General features: G+C 50.5%; 1 protein-coding gene across 1 annotated transcript in view; it reads left to right on the top strand.

Annotated features, from left to right (window-relative positions):
* Positions 1 to 2,434: 2,434 nt before the first annotated feature.
* The window catches only part of RPL29 (ribosomal protein L29), a 45,788-nt gene continuing 26,180 nt past the window's right edge, over positions 2,435 to 22,042 (top strand). The window contains exon 1 of the mRNA XM_057407785.1: positions 2,435 to 2,440. The gene's annotated coding sequence lies outside the window, so the exon portion shown is untranslated. The remainder of the gene's footprint in view (positions 2,441 to 22,042) is intronic.

Below are 22,042 nucleotides of genomic sequence, written 5' to 3'. Positions count from 1 at the left end.
AGCATTCACAACCTCCCTGGGCAACCCATTCCAGTGCCTCACCACCCTCACAGGAAAGAATTTCCTCCTTAGATCCAATCTAAACCTCCCCTAAGTTTGAACCCGTTACCCCTTGTCCTATCACTACAGTCCCTAATGAAGAGTCCCTCCCCAGCATCCCTATAGGCCTCCTTCAGATACTGGAAGGCTGCTATGAGGTCTCCACGCAGCCTTCTCTTCTCTTTCAAACATTGCCTCCCACCATGTCTCTCTTCAGCCTCCACTGCTGCTTGCTGCGGGTTCAGAAGTCTCTGGTAGATCAGTCTGCCCTGAAAAAAACCATGGGTATGCCAAAATAGAGGCAGTTTTGCAGAAGGCAGTGATTTGGCTGCAGGTGTTGCCAGTGCGTGTCTCTCTGGGGCTTGCAGTTTGTTTCAGCATTTTGTGGTTTGGTTTACTTTTGGATTTAATTTTCTGTAGGAGATACCAACAAAACAACAGGTTAATGTTTGCAAATAATGGTTGGGGCAGGGGGGAAGACATTGGTTTTTTCAAATCTATTTTGAAATGCCAGGATTTCCTATGGAGCAGTAGCCCCATTTTGCTGTCAGCTCACAGCATCGCCTCTAGTTATACATAACTTAATGCCACTGTGAAAGGACCTGAACGTCTTTCCTATTAATATTCTTTCAGGATGGTGAATTATTTAAAATGCTTTCAATGGCTTTAGTCTGCCCCAAGTCACAATCTCATATTTCATTATCTCAGTCTCATAATCGATTATTTCTTTTCTGGGATCTCCTGTCAAGGACAAAAGGTGCACTTGGTACCTTCCTGGGTGGTGATGGAGATCAGGGCACAGGGGCTCTTGTATGGTGCACTTATTCAGCCAGAGCTAGGGGTGGTCGTGACCTGCACAACCCGGGGCAAGCTGGAGAAGAGCAAACCCAGCAGCTGAGCAGAGAAATTTCAGAAGCAGGGTGGAGTAGACACTATGGTTGGTGGAGAGGGAACATAGAACAAAACAAGGAAAGTTCTTTGAAGGCAACGGGAAGCCTTTGTATTTGATATACCTCTGTAAATGCTGTTTTCTGGCACCTGGGAAAACTGCTCAGTAGTCATAGCAAGAAAAGAGAGTGAAGAATAATGTGTCCAGCAGAAATCCCTGCAGTTCTCAGCTCAACAGAGAGTAATTGCTGAAGACTGGAGTCTGCTCAGGGCACTGGAGCTAACACTTCTGCGCTCACCAGAAGTGGGACCTTGTGCGACCACAGGCAGTAAGCTTGGGATGTCATTAAAACAGCAACACCTGCCCAGGAGTTCAGTGTGCTGCTAACTTGGAGGGAAGATGCCACTACTAAATCATCCGAACTACTTCATGCAGCACCTGGTTTTTCCTCACGCCTCCTACCCAAATAGTGGCTAGACCCATCTAAAAATGCTCTCTCTGCTGAAATAGCTGGGCTGGGCATTGCTGGATCCACAGCACACATCGCCTGCAGGAGGAGTAACATAGAGAAGGAGTAATGCCTGCCTGCATTATCACAACCCTCCCCGGAGGCAGGCTCTGCAGGTAGTTGTGGCTGACTGCAGGCTCCTGGAGATGTACTCAGCCAGTACATTGGTGGGGTTTGATGGAGAAAAGGTAGCATAGGTGTGCATATACAGGATGAATTTTATGAGCTGCGTGGGACTGAGTAGCCTACACAGTGGCATCTCTTGGGCTCAGCATCCCAGCTACTGCAGCAACCCGAGAGGCACTAATTCCCCTTTCCTTCGTGCTTTTTCCATCCCTTATGCTTTTGGGTAGGACCTGGAAATGGCAGGAAAATAAGTGTCCTCAGAGCAAGCTAAGTTGGAGTGCGGTGCAGTTGCAGGGAGGGCTGTGAAGATCCGGGATGGAACCAGATGGGCTGTACTTCCAGTGGCAGCTTCTCAGAGGTGGGCTTCCAGGGACAGCGTGGCCAAGGCTGCCTGTGGACACCGCCAAAAGGAAAAGCCGTGAACATTGCCTAGACCCCGCATTCACCTCCCCTCCCACCCTACACCACCCCTGCTGAGGTAAACACGTGGATGGAAGCAGCTTATTCCCTGTCAGCTCTTTCCTGCTTATCTGGAGCCAGGGGTGAGAGCAGAAGCTGCTGTCGCTGAGGGACCCTGCAAATCCTCGGATGAAGGCCCGGATGGAGCGCTGTTTCCCAGGAGGATCGGGGTGGATTGGGTAATTAATCACAGCTTGTCTGGGGGAGGTTGAGGAAGTCTGAATAAAGGTGTTAACGGCTCTTAAAGGCTTTCCCGGTTCGCAGAGGGTGCTGCCTCAAAGAGATTATCTGGAAATATTATTAGCTGAAGGGAGAAAGGGTTTTTTCCTCTTCTGGGCAATTTGTAGCCACCCTAAATCTGCTTGAGCCGTGGAGACAGGTTGTATTGTGTGGGGGGAGATGGGGGAGAGGCGGTGGCTGTCAGTGGGTCAGCAATTAATTGGTTTATTCCTTTCTCACGGTTATTTTCTACCCAACATCTGCTAAAACCCCCGTGCCCACTTTGTCCCAGCTCAGCCAGCAGTTGATGTGAACCGCAGGGATTTGCACTGGGGGGAACCTCAGACTAAGAGGTCAGCTTTACTGGGAGGTCCCTTGTCCCCTGCCAAGCCTCTTTTCCTGTTGTCTCATCTTAGGAGGAGGATGTGATTAGTGCTTTCTGCCATGGGATGTCAGCTGAGGGGTAAGAACTGTGTGCCAAGAGGAGGAAAGAGCTGCCACAGATGGGTGGTAAGTGAATACAGAGACATGCCCCCTTTACTCCAACAGAAACTTTCCTTTCGCATGCCTCCATGGCCCATTAGTTCAGACAAACGTTCCTGTTCAGCCCTGTGCTACCTTCTCTCCTGGCAGAAGTGGCCCTCAGCCATGTGTTTTTAGTGAGGGTGGGCTCTCCTCCATTTCCTGCTGCCATCTGGGAAACTGTGTATCATGAAGCCAGCTTTACTGGAAGACCATTCCTGTTTACCCATGGCTTTATCACAATTCTAGTGCCTTTGCAAGTCAGAAACAGTCAGTGCCATCACAGCAGAAACCTTGTGCCCTGCCAGCCGCAGCTCAGCCCAGTTTCTGCCCACCAGCTCCACTGCTATAAATGAGCTGAATTTGGTGGTGGGACTGTGCCAGGCAGCAGGGTCTTGCTGGGAGCATCACAGATGGCTCTCTCACAGTAATTGCTCTGATAGTGCATCTCGAGCTAGAAAATCACCTTTCAGACCAGAGCAGGAATAGAGAAAGAACATGGCTTCGCCCTGAAGAATTTTGATACTTGTAGTTTGACATCACTTGGCTTTGAGTGAAAACCAAACGTCTTTAGTCCTAGAAAGGTGATGGAGCAGGGTAGTCCCCACTCTGCAGCGCCTGCCTGGCCTCCCCAGAGCGTGCTGGGCAAGTGGGAAACCCCCTCTGTGGAGAAATTAATTTGAAATCACATTGTCCACAGGGAACATTCTTGCCGTGCTGCTGCTTGTCTCCCAGCTCTTCCTAGATCTTTAATTGGAATTAGGTGCTCTGAGTAGAGTCCCTCGGGCTGCTTTCTTCATGGTCTCATTGATTTCCAACAACTAAGTTAGCCACAAAGCATAATGAAAGCAGCAGATCTCCAGGTCTCTCTTTTCCTTTACAGAAGATTATCCCTATCAAGCATGAAGCACAGCAAGTCCAAACCAGATCCCCATTCTCCTTGGGGATCAACCTGCAGGGTCGATGAGAGAAACAGAGTGAGTCCTCGGCCCTCTGCAGAGCTAAACTGCAAAACCACAGGCTTCAGCAAAACCCTTGGAGCCAGCCCATCTCCCAGCAGATCCTCTGTCCCTTTCTGTCAACTCAGGGCTGGAAATAATGACAGGTATGGAAAAACCATTACAAGTAACTAAATAGCCCTTCATGCCGTGATGCTGGCTCCATAAGCACTTCCCCAGCTGCTGGGAGACTGTGGGAGCACTCCCTGGAGCAAGTGGACACGGGGCACTGATGTGTCTGGAAACAGCCCAGCAGTGGTGGGGGGCTGAACTTTCTGGTTGTCTGGACCCTCTGTGGCCAGACCTCTCACCAAGCCCTGCAGCCTCTCGGGGGTTTCTGGACAGTCTGCTGTGTGCCCAGGGGAGTCCCACTGTAGGCTCAGTGATCTGAAGGCAGTGGCAGCAGAGCAGGGGGATACCCTGTTTCCTCGAGGCAGAAATGTAATTTTGGGTTTAAAATTGCTTTTTCCTTCCAAAAAGCCCTTAAGCATTTGCCAGGCTGTTAAGAGGCAGGGGGGATCTGGCTGGCTAACCGGCAAGGCCGCAGTGGGATAGAGGGGAAGGGACCAGGCAGTGTCTGTTAGCACTGGCAGCCAGCACGTTAACCATGGGAAGGGAGAGAAGTTGGCCAAGGGCTCCAGCAAAACCCAGTCAAGTGCAGCCCACTAGGGGCTTTTTACTGTTGGTCCACTGGCACCTAAAGCAGCATGTGTTGAAGCAGCTGAAGCTGAAGGGCTGTGTCCATACCTGACACTGCATTATTTTTCTCCAGGGGTTCCTGGAGAGCATGGAGCAGGCAGGAACCCGGAGAGGGACAGGTTGTCTTGAAGTTGGACTCTCACTACCGCACTAAGTAAAACCAGAAGGCAAAGGGTCAGTGTTTCTGGTGCACAGGCAAGCTTTGAACTAAGCTAAGCTTTTGCATGCTCCCGTGTCTCTTTCCTTCCCAAAGGATGTTTCTGGTAACACGTTTCTAGGGAAGGAAATCAGCCATCAGTCAGCAGGGTGGCACAAGGAGTTCTGAACTTGATGGTGCTAGATAAAAGCAGAGAGATGCTCCAAGAGGAGCAACTGGACAAGGGGCTTGTTACAGGCATCTCCTTCCAGCACTCCTCACTTCCCTGCAGACTTGAACTCTGCAAAGCAAGCTGGATTGTAGCCACTGGGAGTGAATAGATGTACCTGGTTAGTCTTGTTGCCCATACAGGGAACATATAGGTATAGTGCACATGATGGAGAAGAAACCAACTGCTCATTCTTGTCTTGAAGAGCCTCCTCTTGGAAGTGAAGGACAAGGGTTCACACCACAGCTTGTGTTCCACCAGTAACTTCTGCTCTTGAAATTACATTGTCTCTCTTAATCATGCAAGGCTTATTTTCCCACACTGGAAAATGAATTCATCACCGTTGGCAAAGCTAGGGTATGGGAAGTTTTAATTACTGTTTGTGCAGTGCTTTGGGGCTCTGGAGTGAATGGTGCTGCAGGCCTGGGAAGGGTTCTGTTATATATTGGCAGTAACTTTTATTATATATGTGAGCTCTGTGGTCCTGTCAGCAGCTCCGTCCTGATGCCTAGATGCAGTGGGGCTTCCTAACACAAGTAGTACAAATACCCCCCTCTTGTAGCCACTTACTGCTGCTGAACATCACTACATAGTAAGAGATGCACCTACGAAAGAGCAGTGTCCACCTCCAGCCAAAATAAATTCAACAAGTGTGTGCCTGTAAATACCCACCTGCCACACAGCGAAGAAGAACCCTAAAGCTCTCCTCTCATGAGGTTTTTCCCATTAAAGCATCTCTTCCTTAGGCAATGCACCCACATCCTGTATTAACCTTCCTGTCCCCTCCCCCTTGCTCAGAACAACACCTCCTTAATTATAATCCATTAAATTCCTTTCTCCTGTACCTGGAAAAAAAGGGGATTTGGGGACAAGGAACAAATGTGAAGGCGTAAGTCTCTTTTCATGGGAAAGGAAATCTATCCAGCGCCCTGCTGGGAACCCTGCTTTGCCTAAACCCCAGCATAATGCAGTAAGAAGTTAAGGCTCTTAGCGGGTGAGCAGTGCAGTACTGTTAAGCAGTGTCGGGTCTCTGCGGTCAAGCGCTCCATGTTGTACCCAGCGCACCGCGTTTTGCACAGCAGGCAGATTGTGGCCTCTCGGCTCTGGCATCGGCATCCTGCGAGGGCTGGTGTGGGTCCGGGGAGGGCAGGCTGGCCAGCTGCCTCGCGCAGGCTGAAGGCACTGCTTTGGAAAGTGGTGGTGTAGAGAGAGGAGTGCTTCGGTATCGGCAGAGTCCTGGATAAAGAGCGCATGTGGGCAGGTGAAGTAGTACGGTATCTAGGCTTATGATACCATCCACGTGAAAGGCAGGGAGGGAATATGATGACTTGGACCTAAAATACGATTTCTGTATTTTTATCATCACATTTGTTCTTTGGTGGCACGTTTGGTTTTCTGACAGGCACTGCAGAAACATTCAGCTGATTACCACAAGGGCAAAACTGGAGTTACTTACAGTTTGCCAAAGCTGCTGAAAAGCAAAAGCCTCCCCAGTAGATGTGCTGTCCCTCTCTAGCCAGCTGTCACTGCTGATTCCTCCTGAATGGTGGCTCCCTGGGGTGGTGGGCAACCTGTGCCAGGCATAGCAGGCAGGGCAGGATAGTCCAGGCAAGGCCCCGGGGTGAGGGCAAAGCCAGTGGGACAGCACTTCAGTCACCACCCAGTGGGTGACATTGCCAGCACTACTTCCAATGTGTCCCCTTCAGCTTGGAGTGGACAGAAGGCAGGAAGAAGTTAGCTGCACCTCTGTGACCCTGCTGCTGCTCCTCAAGAGGGCTTCATTTACTGCCGGGTACATTAATGGCTTCTGCTAGGTGGCTGCTGGGTTGAGATCTGTGGCTTTCTCAGGATGATTGGTTCTAGGTCCCATGGGTTACCACAGCCATTGCACTGAAATCAGGTGAGAACCATATCAGTCCTTTCAGCAGCACCAGCATGTCAGGGTGGGATGGTGTCAGCCCAGCCCAATACTGGGGCTGAAAGGCACAGGGCTGCTAATGGGCTGATGCACATCTCCCCAGTGCTTCTCCACCAACAAGCAAATTTGCAATGGTTTATTCAGTCTGTTCTCTCTCTTTCAGGATATTCTCTGCAGCCTGCCTGACATCCAGCAGTGGCAAAGAACCAAAGCACTGATCCAGGTATTGCCTGCTGCTGGGCTTATTTCACAGGCACACAGGAGCAGTAAAAAGAGTGCTGAGATCACAAACTTCACCTTTAATTTAAACCTCCTTTTTTAGGGATGGAGCCAGAGCTGACCCTGCAAAGGAGAATCCAGCTCCAAGGACTCGAAGGAATCAAACAGACCCTTCAAGACATTTAATGCTGAATGAAGCAGGGAGGGATTTGGCATGAAGCCACAGAACCAATTTTGAGGAAGAAAAGCAGCTTTCCTCCTGCCCGCCACCTCTGTGACCTGAGGGGGAAAGGTTGTCCATCACCGCCTGTCCCTTCAGGTCAGCACCCGGGGCAAAGACTATTGGGTGTTCAATGGTCTCTTGGGGCACAGTTCTGTTTAGGTTGGCTGCTGCTGACCCAGCCTGTCTTCAGCACATGGGGGCTTTCAACCCCTCAGGCAGGGGTCTGTGTGGCCAGCTGGAGGGGAGAGCACCAGCCTGCTGCTGCCGAGGACACTGCCACCATTCATTCACGTGCTTGCTCAGGGCACAGACTGTAAACACAGTAGGGAAGCCAGGCCACAACCCAGCCCAGTTTGGCTGCTGGCCTTGAGGTCCCCATCACCCAGAATCTGGAGGTTACTTCTTTTTCTGTTACCTCTAAGCAGCAGTGGTGAATGTTTTGGTAATGTGTCCTAAAAATAGAAATGTCAATAGAAGTAGCTGTTTAATAGCATGAGTCTGTGCATCTCTGAGCCCTCAGCAATCCACAAGCTGGAAAGAGAAATGCTGAAATAGCTCTTGAGTGTGCAGATACTCTGAGAAGCTCCCTTACTGCACATGGACCAGCTCACCAGCATCACCTGAGGCAGGAGGGTTGTTTGAGGACTGTTTTCCCTACCTCCGTAGGCAAATAGCTACCTACTCTTCAGCCCATTTGTCTGTTACTCTGGTTGGTAGAAAGGTCTGTGTCTGAAAAAAGGAACACAACTTGTGCCGAGATGCCTCCAGTGTGGCAGCAAATGGACTGGTTTCTGTTCCTTCACTTAACTAGGGTGTTAATTTTCTGCTCTGGCTTTCACAGGGAAAGAAGTCAAAGGACGCAGGCACGCTATGCCGGGCAAGAATTTGCTATTTGGGGATGCACAAATCTGGTCCAGTTCACGATAGCCTTAAATGTCAGGGAGCAGCTTCTGAAGGGAAGCTCCGGAGCTGTCTGGACAGCAGCACTGTGCAGCAACACAGGAGAGAAAACAGAGGGCAAGTACTTTGTGCATCCTTCTGGTAAATGTGTGTTGAGAAGGGGTGTGAGGATAACAAAATTAACTCCTCCTTGCAGTTCAGGCAGTGTTAAACCCCTGCAGTTCACGTATTTGGGGAATGACCCTACCCGGCACCCTTGCTTGCCTATGTTAGGCCCTGATCTATTCCCATCAGAATCCCTGGCTGGATCCTTTATAGGAACTTCTCCCCTTTATTGAGCTTTTCCCCACCAGCTGACGACAGGTGCTGGGGTGGTTAAAGCATTAGTACAAGCTACATTAACCCATCTTCTGTGCCTCAGCTGTAAGTTGGCAGGTCTGATGGGTGTGCTGCATGGTTACAGAGAGTAGTGCTCTCTGTATGGGAGCAGGGCATCTGAGGACAACAGGAGGACAGTGAAAGCCTTGTCATACAGCCTGAAATCTCACAGCAAGTGTCTATTAATATGCCATGCCTACGCTTCCTCCAGGTATTTACAGTGCACTTCCTCCCTCTTAGCTTTGAAAACCACAGCTCTGTTCTGACATAGCAAGTCCTTTTCTTTTACTAATGCATTTGGTACCGCAAGTGCATTTGGCTGGGACGTGTGTCAGTAAAAACCTACCTCATTTGGGGATGCAGACAGGATTTCCCTCTAAATAATCTTTGTCTCCAGATGAACAGTTTCAGCCTGTTCTCTGGGAGCCTCTCTGCTGCAGAGCTGCTGTCTGGCTGCCTTTAATCGGGCTGCAGATGGGTGCCACCAAACCCATGCAAAGTCTCGCAGTGACAGCATCAGTCCAGCCAGCAGGGTCACTTCCCCCTGTGCCTGCTGTCCAGAGGAGTGGGGCAGGTAAGGATTCCTGAGTGCTCAGAAAGGGACTTTTGGAGGTTTGCCAGTGTGTGGGGAGCCCCCCAGAAACCCTGAAAGCTTTCTTACCTTTGCCCAGGGAGGAGCCCCTTGAGCCATGCTCATGCTTTGGCAAACGAGCCAAAACTGGTATAGCTGCAAAATGGGGCGAGCTGACAACTGGGATGAGCCTGGCTTGTGAGTCAAGTTGGGCTGGAAAAGTAAGGAGGAAACAGCGTTTTCAGCCCAGGGAAACAATGGGGAAATGAAATGGAAGCTGAGACTGCTGAGTTCCTCCTCCCTTCCCCAAGGAGAGCAGTGGGGTACAGAGGGCAGTTCCCAAAATCCAGCATCTGTTGTAACTCAGTTATACCCTCTGAGAAATGCCTTTTTGCCTTTAGATGTGCAGTTCCTGCTGGAATGACTTCCTTCTCTTCAGCTGGAGCCAGAGACAAAGGAGAGAATCACTGGTAATGAGCTATTTATGGAGAAATTAATCTTGATATTTGCATCGCTGGTACAAGGCAAGGCAGCGACACAACTTGCCTACCATGGTTAAGGGTAGCACTCGGAGCATGTCGGGAGCCTCAGGGTCCTGCGAGTGGTAAGAGCATGTTTCATCATTGCTTGTTTGCAAGAGAAGGAGCCAGTTTGCATCAGTGGGAAAACAGCCACAAGAACTCGTCATTCTGGTCAGGCCCTTGGATTTTGTCAGGAGTTTTTGAATACTCCTTTGCAATTAAAATTCCCACTGCATTGTCTTGCTGTTTGCAAGGCTGACTGGGGTTGGGAAAGTGCAGGTAAACTGGCAAGCCCCAAAGCATCAAACTCTATTCAGTTAGCCCACCTCAAGTGCAGGAACATGGTTAGCTGGCAGCACATCACCCCCCCTGGTAAATTAGATACCGCACTGTGGTGTAGTCACACCGGAGAAATAAATGGTTCCTAACTTGCTGAGACAAATTCCTCCCAGCTTTAATTAGCCGTGAGATGCTGGAGTGCCTAAAGCTGCCTCCCTGCCCATGTTTGCACTCAGTGCACCAATCCACTTTGGACTGAGGTCTCCAAATATTTGCAAATAGCAAATATTGCTAAGTTTTGACAGCCCAGCTCTCTGCAGCTAACTGGGAAACACAGATTTGTATTCCCACTCTCTTCAAACACAAAAGGACAGATGCCAGGACTTCAGCAGGAGAACCAGAGCTGCTCATGGGTGTGCACTGGATTAGAGTCATCCCACAAAAGAAATGTCAGGAGAGGCTTCTGGCAACCTGAGGATGGACAGGGAACCGTGTAGCATATAAATGGAAGAGCCCTTAGCACTAAAGGCTTCATCTCGCCTTTGCTGTGTTTTTTATACCGTGTCTTGTAAAATGGGTTGCAGATGATATGTGCCCGTGTGTGATGCTTGTTTTCACTGGTGTGCCTGCAGCAGGTAGAGGCAGAGGCTGGTGTGATTTTGACTGCCTGAACTGTCACCTTTGTGTGTCCCTGCGCAAGTCAGTCAGTCCTCATGGGGGCCCAGAGCCAGTGCAGGCTGGAGGGTGCTGGGCAAGGCTTGGTTTTGCTGTGACTTTGAGACGAGATGCCCTCATCCTGGATGGCTTGGGCAGATCTGTTTGTGAATGGAGCATTTCTATTCAGCTTGTGATGGTCGAGGAAATCCTCCCATTTCCCCATCTCCTCTGCTTCCATCCTGTTTCTCTTACTGATGTGATGACAGCCAGGTGACAGAGGTCTTTTCAAATAAGCCTCCAAAATTCTGATGGTGGCATGAAGTTTCCCAGTGCAGACAGCTCACACTTGCCAGCACTAGATTTAGCACTTCTTATCTCACAGCAAATGCACTGAAAATCTACATTTTGACCTTGGTTGTACTAAAGAGCTTTCAGGATGCAGCACCGCATTTTGCTAGTTGCAAAGAGTGCTGTTGTCTCTAACAAAGCACACAAAATCCATGTCCCATAAACGGTGCTAAAGATAAATGTTACTTTTATATATGACATACGAGGTTAATTTAAAGATCTGAGGTCTGCTGACTCTCCAGCTTGTTGCACAACCTTTCATATGTCTAAAAATGGATGTGAGAGGCAGTCTGGTTGGGTTTACCTGTTCATACCAGCAGCAGAGAGCTGCAGTTGCTCTGTAAGGACAGATGGGTTTGAACATGCATGGCATTAAGGCACGCACTTAAAATCTCCCAGCTCATAAATACTCATTCTGTGTTCCGGGGGCACTCGTCTGAACCTGACTGCAGTGATGCCAGATAAGGGCTGTGATGCTCGCCTTTGTGTTGGGCTCTAATGGCTGTGGAATGGGTTGCCAGAGGCACTGGGCAGTGCACAGCAGCAGTGGTGGTGCCATGGAGCCCTCACTGGTGGCAGCGCTGCCTTGGCACTGGTGAAGCAGCCCCAGGATGTGAGGTGACATCTTGGCTCTGTAGCAGGTGTGGGGAGGAACCTGGCGCCAATAACTTAGGCTGTTCTCCTCAAGCTAAAAGGGAGCTTAAACTAATACTTTATTCCTCCCACCCAGACTCAGAAAATGGGAGCCTTGGTCACTGGGATGTTTTCCTTTGCCAAGCCTTCGCATGGCTTGGTTTTAGTGAAAAGTAAGGCCAGCCCCTGAGACATACGTGTTGAGGACCTGGTGCTTGGTAATAGTTCAGCACATATATTTAAGCCAACACAAGCAGGTGATGGGGAGCAATCCTGTGACACAGCCTTGTGGGTTTCTATGTTATAGCAGCATGAAGGAAAAGAGGAGCAGGAACAAGAGGAGGGGATGAGGAGGTGACCCTGCCAGCAGGAAAGCAAAGGCCTGGCACGGTTCATTGTGGTGATCTGCTCTTTTGAACCCTCCATCCAGCTCCTGGTCCAGCACCTTTGCAGGAGGAGCTGCCCGGCTGATTGTTGAGCTTTGCTGCTCACATTGCATTGCGCCTTGGAAAGGCGTTTGCTGTGTTTGGCATTGGTCATGATACTCAGGAATTAGGAGGGTTTTCTCTTTGGAATCATCGGGGTGGCTGAAGGGCACAAGTTCTGTGGTACCCGGCTATGGGTTCTGTAGTACCTGGCATTTTGTCTCCCATCTATTTGTCGGCTGGAAAACTGGTAAGCCAAAAAGAGAGCAGAGGATTGCATTTACCCCTTCTCCCAGCATGGGTTAGGAGAAGAAAAAGGATAAATCAGGACACAGTTCAGCACTTCCCTCCTGTTTTTACAGAAATCACTATACATTACAAGTGCCTTTGCATATTTTATAGCGCTTTAAAAAGCCAGTGTAGCTAATCTGGAAGTTGGCTTGTTCAGAGAAGCACAGAACATGTGCAGCCATAAAAATCCCTCATTTGATGCCAAGCTATTGCATTTTGAAGTGTCTGAAAAGCAATCACTGTTACGCATCCAAAGAGCTTGGTTTGACTTCCCCCGGCTCCTGATGATTGGTGAGAACAAAACCACCAGCACAGCATCTTGAAAAGTTGTGGTGTTGCCATATAGTACAGATGTTTCTGTAGCAAAGGCAGGCTCCCTGCAAGGGCTCACCCTTAGGAGAGGAGCAGTGTGCTTGTGTGCAGCAGGGGACAAACAGCAGACTGATTGAAAAGTACAGATAAACGAGGCAGTGCCCAAAGGCTGGAGGAGTAATGGTCCTGAAGCAATTGGCATTCCTCTAACAAGGAAATGTGGTTCATGGCGGGGGGGGGGGGGCAAAAATGCTGTCCCAGGTCCCTGAGAGCTGGTGAGAGGTTGGGTATTCAGTTTCTCTCCTCTGTCTGGCTCTTAATACTACAAAACGTGTGGGAATTTGTTATCATTGGAAAAGCTGCTTCTCTGCCTGCTTTAATCAGGAGGTTCAGTAGTTATCAGTGGTATCTGTAAGACATGCATATGTGCATGCACAAATACTCAGTGTGGTCACATAAACCCTGTTCCTGTAGAAAACCAGGCTAAAAGCGTGGCCTCTCCAAGTGCTTGACTCAACATTAAGTCTTTGAGGGATGTTCCCACGTCCTTTTCCTCTCCTCACTTGGGCGTTTGATGTGCTTGGTTGGTCAGGGGAAGACAGTAAGTGCTGGTCGTTGCCAAAGCTCTTGCTCTACCCTGATTCAGGTGATGGCTGGATCTCCTTGGCCCCTCTTCTGCTGCTTTGCCAACCCTAAGCGTGTTGTCCTTGTCAAAAAGGTCCCAGCCATGGAAGGAAATCCATCTACAAACGGGGTCTGACATTGCCGGGTGTGTGGGTCCAGCTAAGGGGGACAGCCCTGAGCTGGTCTGCGTGGCAGGGGCAGCCTGTTCAGCTGGTGCAGAGGACAGCCATGATCTGGCATTAGCAGTTGGTGCATTTCCTGACTGTAACCTACTTAAGGGGAAGGCTGAAATCTGTTGCAGGAGCAGGCAGCCAGGAGCACTGGATGCTGGTGGAAGAAGGAGCATGATTCAGCCACCTGAATGCATCTCCCTGTAGGAGAATTACCTTCCCTATAAAGCAGCAGGCATTGCTCTTAAGTGTTATCAAGCTTAAATCGGTTCCCTAGGTGACATCCTGGTAAGTGGATTTCCCAATTAAGCGCATCCCGATTAAGTGGGATGTACTGTAATTACAGAGTGCTCAGCGCTAGGAGCAAATCAGATCTGTCTGCAGCAGAAGGGCCGGATCGAAGCTCTTCCCCAGTCTGGAGTGGGCTGTACCAAGGCACTTCTGTGAGCATGAAGGTGGGCAGACAGGAGCTGGGATTTTGCAGCCACCCCTGCCATGCCAGTCAGCCTGTTCCCTGCAGAAGGAGGATGCTAGAGGAAACCCTGGTGCCACATCTTCAAACCTTCTGGTACAGGAGCAAATTCCTTTTGAGGTTGCACTCCCAAGTTTCGTGCTAGTCCACAGTCTGCTGGATGAAGCGTGTGCTCCTGCCAGAGAAAATACCCATTAGCAGAGATGGCCTTGCGGATGCTGCAGAGGGAAGTGATGGCTCTTCCTGTGGTGGCAGAGGCTGTCAGGTGGTGCTGCCAGCCACCAGGCCAGCATTACAGCCCTTCAGAGCCAAATTGCCCTTGCACAGCCCAGGAGAGGTGGTGTATTCTTTCACAGCTCCCTCTCCCCATCCCTCTGGCTTCCTCTTTGGAGGGGTCCCACACCCAGCGTGAAGCCTCGTGGTCCTGGAGTCAGACTGGGGCTACATAAGCCCATTCCTGTAATACTTTGTTGTTCCCAGCTGCAACTGGGACATCACGGGGGGGAGAGGAAGAAGATGCTCCTTTGTTTGTTGTCCGTTAGTGAAAGGAAGAACTGAGCATATACTGCCTTGAGTAGGTCAGAGCATTTTTAACTGGGTGGGGATTGGAGACCTCCTGGGAATTAACTGCTCAAGGCAACACTGAAATGCTGGAGATAGGACATTAAGTGGTGATGTGATACAAAGGGAGGTGAAATCTGTGCCAGGAGGCCTGTGTGGCACCTGAGCATGTTCACTTTGGAACTAGAGCAGGACTTTATACCTGAACATGGACCCATAGACCAGGCCATCCCCCAGATTAGAGCCTGCTTTACCACTCACAAGGTTTACCCAGCTGCCCCAGGATCCTAAATTCCCACTTGTCTGGGAGGTGATGTAAGTGCCATGCAGCACGCTTTACCTGCAGGCTCCCAGGCCCTTAGGTCATGCTGGCTGGTGCGTGTGTTTGGTTGCTGTGGTGCTTCCAGGGGTCTTGTGCCTACAGGCGGGATGGCCAAAAAGCTCTTACACCTCCCACACTCCTGTTCTTCTTTATGGGAATTGGAGGGTGTGGGGCAGGAGCCTCTCTGGTTCCCAGAGATGAGACCTTACATTTTGGGGTGACATACTGCATGATTTTTAGCTGCAGAGGGAACATACAGTAGGATAGCAGGGGAAGCCGATGAGAAGATTACCCACGTGTACATGAACGAGGTCTGTCCCACAGGGACATGGATGGATTCGCATTCCCACTTGCTGGGCTAACCTCAAAGCGCCTGCAGAAGGCCTGCACCACCGCAGCACCTTGAACACCTTGCTGCTGCCTCCTCACCCCCTTCTGCACGTGTCCCTCTCACACCCCAGCAGCTTTCTTCCTGTCTCCAGCCTGGCTGCAGCATCCCCGCACTGCTCTTATCCGATCCCCCCGGCTCTCCAGCCAGAGATGCACAGCACGTGTCTGCATGCAGTGGCTGTGCTGCTGTTCCACCCCGAGGTCCTTGTTCTGCTGCTGCTTCCATACTGCCGGTTTTGCAGTGCCACCCACTGGCAGAGGCTCCCCAGAAATCCTCTTCAGCTTTTCTGTGCCACAGGTGATGCTCCAAAGGTGAAGTATTAGAAGGAAGGCTCTGGTGGGTGTGTTTCATACGGTCCATCCCATGAGTGCTGGTCTGTACACCTGGAAACATTCTGGCATTCTTTCCAGTGTATCTCAGTGTGTGTTGAGCCCAAGCTGCAAGGTCACAGGGTTGTCAGTTCATACTGGCGCACCCTAACTGGCCGTCCTGCCTGCAGTGTGGCAGGGCAGGCAGCAGCAGCAAGGTGGTTTCCCATCCCTGCTTGCTGGATCTGCCAAGTCAGTTTATGTAGGTTCTGGGTTCCTGATTTCCTCTGCCGAATAAAATACAAGCCCCTGGCTGGTACCAGAACCCATGTGGTACATAAGGAGCATTCATTCCAGTTGGAAGTGTGCTCCTGGGAATGCAGGCTTGGGGGCTTTTGTGGGAGAGGATGCTTTGGGGCCACTTTGTTAAAGTCAGCCTGGTCTTCCCAAATTTGCCTTGTCCCTTTGTGACCATCTTTATACTCTCACCTCCATCCCCACTTTAATGCTTGGTGTGATCCCAGTCAGAAAACAAGATAAACAGTGAAGAGACAGAGTGATGCAGTTCTCAGGGTTTGTGCACAGTGAGCCACCACACGCTGGAGGCTGCTGCCAGGCTGGTACCCAGTCAGGGCAGCTGAAATCAGCTCACTGCCCAGATGCGATCACCGTGTTGATGCAGCAGCAGCACAGATGGACTGTCAGGAACCTTCCCCCCAGCCTCCTAATAGGCAGTGAGTGCTTGTTTAAAATAAAGCCTGACAAGTGGCATGTTGGGGGCGTCAAGTCCTGGAGCACTGTCTTCCGAAAGCACTGCAAAGGCACCGGAGGGGAGCCAGGCTCAGCCTCCCAGATGACAGTAATTAAAGGCTTTTGCACTCAGGCAGTGGGAGCTGCTCCTCTTGCAAATTGGCCTTGATTGAAAGGAAGAGAATGATTAGGCTGAAGGGGAGTGATGGAGGTGGCAGGTGAAAACACGGAGGTAAGTCTCATTTTGTCTTCTGAGCTTTTTTCCCCTTCTTCCTCTCACCCAAACTGTGTCCATGTGAGTGGAGGAAGCAGTGCTCCAGCTCTGCTCAGCCTGGGCTGGCTCTGCCTGAGCCCCTCAGGGGGTGTTAAGCTGAAAAGGAGCAGCTCTGGTCTGGTCCTGCCTGTGCAGCCCCAGAGCATCACCCAGCACCTTGTGCAGCTGCCCTCCTCCAGTAAACTCCCCAAGCTGGATGGTACCAGGGTCACCCATCACTTTGCAGGGCTGGCAAAGGGGTTAACCCCTCATCTAGCCTATACCCCAGCTCTGAATGGGGTCTATGCCCCTGTACCCCCTATGAGACCCAGGGTTCACAGCTTTTTCCCATATTTTAATTAGAAAGGGGACATTGATAGCTTGTTCAATGCAGATTTTACCACATTCTTTATTTTAACCCCCGTTTTTGATGAAAGTGAATGTGTTTGAGTTCAGTGCTAAGCCATGCATCAAAATGAGCAGTTCTTGCAGGGTAGCTGACAGTGTTACAGAAATACTATCCCTTCCCTTCCTGAAGCTTTGTCTCTTCTCAGACCCATGAGCACCATGGCTCTGGCTGTCTTGGCTGCTGCAGTCCTCCCTGGAGCAGATCGTCTTGAAGTCGCTGTGGCCTGAGCAGGATTCTACCTCCAAACCCAGCCAGCTGCTCCACAGCACAGGGCCAAGGAACCAGCTGAGCATTCAACAGAGGCCCTCTGGCCCACAAGCCCAGGCCAATTAACAGTCAGGAAAAGTAATTTAACTCGAGTTATGGCAGGATAGAGCATCTCTTGTCCCGGTGTGAAGAACAGCAAATTAAGTTGACCCTATTCAAGCAGCTATGAAACTCCAGCAGAGTTTTTGAGCAGCCATACTCCCTCAGAGAAGCTGCTGGTCCAGTGTGCAAATGGGTCCCCTTCTCTGGGTCCAGTCATGCAACTACCAAACCGAGTGGCCAAACTCCCTGTGGGAGCACAGGGAAGCAGGCCCAGTGCCCTACATTTGGTGCTTGTTAATATTTGGATAAGCAGTGTGCTTCATCTAGTGCAGCAAGTGTGTTTGTTATAGGGCAACAGCTCTGCAGGGTTACCATGAAATTCAGTGCAGCTTATGAAAAATGCAGGCTGTTGCAGAGGCAGGGGTGCAAACCTCTGGTTGCAGTGGGGTGAAACCTGCGTTGGAATCAAAAGGGTGATGTGATTGAGGAAAGGATGGACAAAGGCACTTTAACTGCCACCTCAGGCAAGGCGTGATACCCAGCCATCCCCACGTGCTGTGCCACAGCCCCTTCCCAGTGGCAGGGTGCGAGATGCTCTGCCTGGCTGGGCTCCAGCTCCTGCAGTGGCACTCAAGTCACCCTGAATCCTCCCTGGCCTTTTAGAGGGGACGCTGCTTGCTGGAGGGAGCAGGGTAAGTGGAAGAGGAAGAAACAACAAATCATTTGCTTCTAGCTCCTGCAGGCAGCAGATGCAGTTACTGTGTGAGCAAGGCTTGTAGCACAGGTTCATTCAGCAGGTAGTGGCTGTGTACCCAAACCCCCACACATGGCAAGCTTTGTGCTCCTGCGGTCAGCTCAAAAACCTACTTAAAGCCTAGGGATGGTCCCTGAGGTTTGTATCTGCCCTCAAATGCCCTACTGAACACTTGTAAAATGGCTCCCACAGCCAGCTGCTAGATGAGCAGCTAGATGAAGTTGCAGGGAGAATCACCCCAAGTCCATACAGTCAGCTGGGATTAAACTGGCGCTGAGGAGTGATGGTGGCACTGCATTCAGGTGGGGCCAGATGCTCCTCTGAGCAGTGTGTGCTGCTTGTGGTGGTCGCATCAGGTTGCCTGCAGAACTGCAGCAGTTGAAGAGCAGAATCAGATCCCAGGACAGTTGTTGCCTCAGAAGGAGGTAAAGAAGAGAACACGCTTTCTTTTCCAAACCAGAAGTAAAGCTGGATTCCCTTTCCTCCCCAGAGCATCCAGGTTTAGTCTCAACCCCACCCTGTGTTAACCAAGGGAGCAGCAGCATCTTGCTGCTCACTGCTCTCATCCCCATTTAAACCACCCCGAATCCCAGTCACTGCCAGGCTGGCTGATGGGTTCAGTTGGTTGTGCTCCAGAACAGCACAATAAAGCCTCCAGAAAATTACGTTTCATTTCTATGTGCTCCCCACAGCCTCCTGCAAGCCCTGTGCCACGCGTGGCTACCCAGGGGCTCACAGGATTGGGCTGTACAGGGAAGGAAAGGGGGGGTGCCAAAAGGCACCTCTGTGGCCCTGCTGCTCATCTCACCCAGTTATGCACTGGTGTGACTCGACAGCAGATGACAGAGGTTAGGAAGAGGCCTGGGACAGCTGGGATGTCGTTGCCATGGAAATCATGCAGTGTCTGGAATAGCAAGAACAAGAGCAACTCAGAAAGTAATGATCTGTCACATTGATTAAGGGGCAGTTGGGGGGATTTTGTTTAGGGGCATCCTCGTGCTTCAAGCGGTATGAATCCATATGCCACGTCTCCCCGTGTGCCTCTCCCTGAAGGGCTCTGTCAACAGGAAATAATCTGATTTGTTTTGACCGGGGGTTTCTCTGGGGAGTACCGACCTGGTTCCTGCCCATCAGCTGTGCTGCTCAGCTCTGCCATCCCAGGATGAAAGGCATCAAGTCAATGCAATATTCATTCACTTCCTCTCCCCTCCTTCATTCATTTCTTCATCCATTCATCTGCTTCATTCACATTTCCCTGGCACTTTAATGAACAGTGCTTAGCCTCTGCAGTCCTGCAGAGCCTTCCCCTGATACGCTCTTCGCTGCAGATGGCTGTCTTCAGGCTTATTTATTCTGCAGGGCAAGGCTTGGTGTGGCTGGGGCAGGCTTGTGTTATGTCCAGCTGACACGTGGGTCTTTAAACCCCTCTCGCATCCCCCCCGGGGTTTGCTCTTCCGCCTTTTTACATCTTGATGATCTCTCTTTGTTACGATTTTCGTCTTGTCCAGCTCTTGTCCTCTTCATGGGAGCCCATCACGGTGCCCATGCCCGTGCCTGCAGCAGCCCTCCTGGGGCAGAGGGGGTGGCTTGGCAGGAGGTGGCTTCGCTGGGGAAGCAGGAGGGAGCCAAGCATGAAATGGGCATCGCTGGAGTGCTGGTGCCAGGCACTTGCTGCTGAGACGGAGCCACAGGTACAAATGTCCCCAGGGCTGTGTCACCATCCGCCCGCCCCTGCCATGCTGGTGCCTTCTGTGGTGCTCGAGCTCTCAGATTCAGCAGGGGCAGGTGGGTTGTAGTCCCTGTATGAGCTCCAGGCTTGGATCAGGGAGCAGGGCTGCAGATCTGCAGTTACAGGGCAAGGGGTCAGGCCCCCGGCATGAGCAGCTTGAGCAGCAAGAGGCCACAAGCCACACGCAGGAGCAGAAGCAGGAGGCCCATGCACCAGCCACGCACAAGCCCCTGCTTTTAGGGCTTTTCTTCAGATGAGCATGGCTTATCCCTCCCATCACCTGTATACTCACTGGGTATAGGTAGGGGGAACAAGAACACTGGTATTTCAACGCCCTTTTTTTACCACCCCTGAGCAGGTTTGGGGTTTTCTTCCCCACCAATATGCAGATTCTTCTCTTGAAGAAAATCAAATGCCTGGGTAGAAATCCAAGAAGGATTAAAAGGAGAGAACTAATTTTCCTGCCCATGATCTCACGAGTGGAAAATGATCCCTTCCTCCCCAGCCTAAATTCCGCTTCTGCTGTGCGTGCGGGTGAGCACTCCAGCACTGTCCAAATAGCTAAATGCATTTCCGAACCAAAGGCAGCAAAGAGAAAACATCCATTCTTTGTATAATGGAGAATGCTTTCTCTTTTGTTCCCTGCTTTTTATCAAGTATCTGCTGCCATTATTGTTACTCACTGGGTTATTACCTCTGAGTGGCTACTTCCACCAGCGTGAGCTGGTTTATTGTCTGCTCGGAGCAATTATGGATTGGGATAATTCCTGTCGTGCTGTTTCATTGTGGAAGGATCCGCTGTGCTCCCTGGCCAAGGTAACTTGAGGTGATTTGTGCTGCTGAGTTACTGCCCATCAAGTTAATTAAGAGTGGGTGGCTGGTGCCCTGACGTGTGCTGGGACAGAAGGATCAGCGGAGGCTGAACCCAGGCGTCCTCTTGGTGTGAGAAGTGTTCAAAGGAGAGTTTGTTCAGGGGAGCAGAGGCTGGAGTTTGGTTCATTTCTAGGACCAGTTCATCTTTATTTGCTGGTTGACAGAATGTTGGCCGACGCATCCTCCCTCTGAGGGTATGGGACCCTGTTGCTGTGTGTGTGCAGAGGACAGGGGTGTCCTGCAGGAGGACTTGCCTTCCTGGTGGAAGCTGCTTGCTCTTTTGTTCACTTTTCACATCTAAGAGGTCATTTGGGTCCTTGTCCTGTGCTGCAGTGATGAGAGGAGGAAAGTCTCCTTTCCTCGCTCTGTGTGGGCTTTTCTCTTAGGAACTGCTTTGTCTTGCCGGGTGGAGCAGGGAAATAAGATGAAAATGCTTCTCTGAAGTTTGAAATGAAGACTTCTCCTGGGCCTTGCACATCTGCAGAGATCAGAGCCCCAGTGCTGTCGTGCTGCCTCTTTGAACCGGGTATGGGGAATTTCACCCCCGGCAGGAATATACACCTGGCTTCACAGGAGAGGGCTCAGCCTGCAGGTTGCAAAAGTACCTGCTTATTTTTATTCCTTTGATACTTGATCTACTATCAAAATAACTTCTTTCTTTCTCTTTTACATCCTAGGAACCCCAAACAAACCTGTCACAAGTGATAATATACACTGCTGAGGCACTGCCAAACCCCTGGGAGTTGTCCATGGACAAAAGGGGTCAGGTCATTCCTTGCACAGCCCTGCAGCCACGGCCTTGCTTGGTGCAGGTTTCTTCTGAAGACATAAGGGTTTAGACCTGCAAGAGGAACTGCGTGGGTTTTGCAATCCAGATGCTCAGGTTAGTAACAATGTGTTTCTGCATTCACTTGATAATTAATAAATACAAATGTGTGACACTTGTAAGCACTTGCCAAAGCTGTGATGGATGTGGTTTTCCCACAGTTACTAACCTGTGGATTAGAAAGCCATGATTTTTATTTAAGAGCACACAATGAGGACAGATTAGCCTGAAACCGTAATGCCATCACATGCTCTCAAAATCCTCCATGCCAAGACCTCATCCAAGCTCAATACAAGTAGCAATGAGCTTTTCTAAAGAGGCTGGATGATGAGGAAGTGTTTTTTCTTGCTGGCTTAGAAACTGTAACTGGCAGAGTTAAATTTCTGGGTTTGCAGGTATACATAAACCATTGGCATTTTTTAAGTTATTTCCTCATTATTGAGCTTGGCCTTCCATACCCACAGAAATCTCTGTGTGTCTGCACTGCACCTGACACAGACAAGTCCTCCTGGACCCACTTACTAGAGCTTCTCTTGGGTTTGATACTAAGCCCATACCCTGAACTAGGTCAGCATTTGCCCATTTCCCAACATTTTCTTGTCTAAAGCTTGACTTCATGCTTTCTTTGCTATTCAAACCTGGCCTGTCTGAACTTTTGGATATCCTCTTCTGCAAGAAATTGATGGTTCAAACTGATCTGAATGGACAGAAAGACTTTACCTCTTTCCTACTGCAGGTTGGATCCTGGGAAATGCTATTTGGTGGTGCAGGGGGCAGGAGACCATAGAAAGC

This window comes from Pezoporus wallicus, unplaced genomic scaffold (genome assembly GCF_028554395.1).
Source record: "Pezoporus wallicus isolate ANWC-B61680 ecotype Strahan unplaced genomic scaffold, APGP_CSIRO_Pwel_v1 contig_3568, whole genome shotgun sequence".
Taxonomy (NCBI): Eukaryota; Metazoa; Chordata; class Aves; order Psittaciformes; family Psittacidae; genus Pezoporus; species Pezoporus wallicus.
Note: the sequence above shows the minus strand (reverse complement) of the source record. Positions and strands in the feature narration are given on the sequence as shown.